Consider the following 3,806-nt stretch of genomic DNA (forward strand, 5'->3'; position numbering starts at 1 on the left):
CTCCTCCTCCTCCTCCTCTTCTTCTTCTTCTTCTTCTTCTTCTTCTTCTTCTTCTTCTTCTTCTTCTTCTTCTTCTTCTTCTTGATACAACTCAGTAATTTTTATTGAAACTAGAAGACAATATATCACAGAACCTTTATGGTAGGTCTGGGGAAATGTTATTTACAATAAATGATGAAGTAGTTTGTCTTTGGCAGTATGATTACACGTGAAGAATGCAAAATGCTGTATGGATCCCTCCCAAGCAACACCAAGTCCCTGGAGCTCAGCCAATGAAGTCATCTCCACATGGCTGCTTTAGGCTAAAGCAAACATCATTTTCTGTCTCTTTTATGATTCTCCTCTTCTGTTCATGATATTGACAGTTTTGTACAGAAATACAGAAAAAAATTGGCTTCTGAAGAAATTATTACTCTTATAAATTAATTTGGCCATGTAGACTTGTTGGCCAAGAAAGGTTGGGTGACCCTAAGATTCAGCTACAAACCTTGTAGTCTTCTGCTTTATCATTATGGGCTTGTTTTCTGTACAATTAGAATAAAACTCAGAAGTGTTACAGAATCAAAGTAGAAAAAAAAGTCTATGTAGCTGTTTCCCAGACATAAACAGAGATTCTTTTTCTTCCCCATGTTTACCATGGAAGGACAGGCAGTAAGAACAATGGAGTGAGTCTGGATGAGCCAGATGACCTTGGATGGCTTTACCACACATTCTCTAGAAGTGTCAACTGTGTCTGTAACGGAAAGTGTGCTGTCTCCTCTAAAACGGAAAAAATGGGAAATCAGGTATGAAAAGATAATACAGTTTCTAGGTTTGAGAGGATCACCATATTGAAATCTTCTGAGAATGCAATATGGAGTATCAATTATTTGCAAAAGGGTAGAGAAGGCATGTTCATTACTTTTACAAATGAAACACATTGGAGAAACACTGCTGCATAGATTCCAATTAAAGAGTCTTGATTCCAATACTAACGAGAGAGGAAGGGTACTTGTGAGCATCCCACAGCAAGTCAGAAATGGTTATTTCACACTGGACTCATTCCAGAGGCTCAACAACAAGAGGCAGCACAGTGCCCTAAGATTAATCTCAACCATGAAAAGGTGGATCATTTCCAAAATTGGTGTTTTTCTTCCTTAATATTTTGGTCAGTGAAGCTAGCACTTGTTTGCTGAAGGGTAGAAGAGTGACCAAGTCACACCCATTTTTCATGATAAAGCAACCAAGTTGAAGAGTCTGTGCTTAATTCAAGAATAGCCCACAGGAGGGAGGACACTGGGAGTCAGTCACCATGGCTGGCATGTGCTCAAAGGAGGTGTTTAAAGATGAATTCACAAATGTGGACAGTTCTATTCAGAATACTGAATGTTGTATGTAATTCCTCATGACATCACAAGAAACAGGAACACCACATACTGTATATACTTTGATTTACACATTCTGTTATTAAAAAAAAAGAAGGAAAGAAAGAAACAGAACAACAAAAAACCAAAAATAAATAAATAAACCCAAGACACCATTACAATTCTGTAAGGTAACTGCAAAAAATCCAAAGTCTAGAGTCTGACAGGTAACAGAAGAAGAAGAAAAAGAAGAAGAAGAAGAAGAAGAAGAAGAAGAAGAAGAAGAAGGAGGAGGAGGAGGAGGAGGAGGAGGAGGAGGAGGAGGAGAAGGTTTATCACTTACATACCTTCCTTCTAATTATTACCATATAAACTGGGGTTAGAGCCTCATAGATCTTTTAATTTTCAGGAATCCCTAGCACTTGTGAGTGTTCTTTATGTCCTGCAATTGTTTGAATGAGAATGCTCCTGTATCGCCTTCTGTATTTGAATACTTAGCCCCTAATTGTTGGTCCAGTTTGTGAAGGTTATGGGGCTTTTAGGAAGTGGAGCCATATTGAAAGAATCATGCCATTTGAGAGTCTGGCTTTGAGATACTACGGCCTGGCTTGCAACATCTCTGTTCTTTCTGCTTGCTTTGTGATCAGCCAGCTTCTTGCTCCTACTGCCATGCATTTCCCACCATGGTGAACTCTATCCCCCTGAAACCAAAAGCTTAAATAATCCCCCTTTTGTTGAATTGTTTTATTATAGTGGTTTAGAATAACACACAAAAGTAACTAATATAATTTGAGGGTCTTAATATTTTAGCTAGGAGGAAATAACTATAGAGCATCTTTATATGCATGGCTTTACTTCTGTAATGACATCATGTATGGAACAGAGAAACTGTGGATTGTCTATGATGGATCAGCTTTTACATAGAAGGGAGGAGAATAAAAATTAAGCCATTGTGCTTTTAAACTTCTTTTCTTTAGGATTTTGGTCCATTTTTTTCTCTCTCTCTTCTTTGGTTCTGCTCTTACATGGCAAGAATTCCTTGTCTCCTGTGCTGGCTTTTCTGAGTCTGTCTTGCTGCTGTAAAAGAACATGAGATCTGCTCAGTCTGAAGTTGACCTGAGTATGTACTGTAAATTGGCTATCTCTGCTTTCCTTGTGAAGACTCTGTCTGTCTCTGCACTCTGGACTCAGGAGCTAAGTTTTGTGTGCTTCTCCCTCACTCTCTCACTTGAGCTTAACTCTTGAGAGGTCTTGAGAGGAGGAATAAAGGGAAGAGGGTGTTCAGATTGTGCTTCTTAGAACAGAACCCTGAAATAATCCAGCAAATGTTGCTCCAGAGATGAATGAAGGATCTGATTTGCATCCATACTGTTCCCAACTTAATAGGGTTCGACTTACAAATCCTAACCCATGTTGTGGTGCAAAAATGGTATGTGCCCTTTAGTCATTGTACTTTCAATTGTGAATTTTTGTTCATTTGTCCTTTATTGCCAGCAGAATCCAGTTTCTTCAGCCTTCCAACATAAACAGAAGACCAGCAGATCACCATGGATTTTCCTGGCTTTTGTAATCTGTTTGGAGTCTACTCTCATGAACTGAGCACCTACAGACAAGTTCTCCTGCATTCAAATCTCCATTGTTGGGAAACTTTGTATCACATAAGCCATTCTAATAAATATATCTTTATAATGTGCACTTGTTCTATTTTTCTGTCCCTCTAGAGAGCCCTGGGTAATAAATTGTCCTTTTTATTTAAATAATGCTAGCAAACCACTTCCCTAGGATCCTTATCCAGACTCTCTTCTGCAGGACCTTTGAAGATCCACTTCTTTTTTCCTTTGAATCTTACTAAGACTACAAATTTTCATGTTCTAGATATATTAAGCAATATATGCCCACATTTTCATTGCTGTCCCCTCAAGGAAAAGCATTCATTCAGTCATGTACTGATTGGACAAACATTCACCAAAATGTCCCAATGTAGCCGAGGAAATATCTGTCAGTAAAGTGCTTTCCCTTTGAACTTGAAAGCCCAAGTTTGATGTCCAGAACTTAACCTGAAAAATGACAAGTTTCCCAGGTTGGCCTTGAACTCATGATCCTTCCTGTCTCTGCCTCATCCATAGATCTTACCAGCATGCAAAGAGGGAAAGGGAAGGGGCTGTGTGAAGGGGGAATAGGATAAGTGGGTGGACTGCAGTTGGGATGGAAGGTAAATAAATAAATAAATAAATAAATAAATAAATGGGAGAGACAGAGAGACAGAGCGGGTGGGATTCAGATACAATGACACGTTTGCTGTGGATGCAGAGAAAACCAGATTCCTGAGGCTAACTTGGCAGCTATTCTAGCCAAATCTGTCCAGTTCATGCTAAGCAAGAGAATGTCTCAAAAATCAATGTGGGCAATTCCTGAAGAACCACATCATAGGCTGACCTATTCATGTGTACAGGAGACCACTCC

General features: G+C 39.1%; 1 long non-coding RNA gene across 2 annotated transcripts in view; it reads left to right on the plus strand.

The window, feature by feature from the left end:
- LOC115029761 overlaps positions 1-3,002 on the plus strand; it is a 32,351-nt gene extending 29,349 nt beyond the window's left edge. Inside the window, exon 3 of one of the 2 annotated variants that reach the window (XR_003835326.1) lies at positions 2,838-3,002. This is a non-coding gene — a long non-coding RNA (uncharacterized LOC115029761). The remainder of the gene's footprint in view (positions 1-2,837) is intronic. The other variant, XR_003835325.1, reaches the window with a different exon arrangement.
- The last annotated feature ends 804 nt before the right edge of the window (positions 3,003-3,806 follow it).

Source organism: Mus caroli, chromosome 17 (assembly GCF_900094665.2).
Source record: "Mus caroli chromosome 17, CAROLI_EIJ_v1.1, whole genome shotgun sequence".
Taxonomy (NCBI): Eukaryota; Metazoa; Chordata; class Mammalia; order Rodentia; family Muridae; genus Mus; species Mus caroli.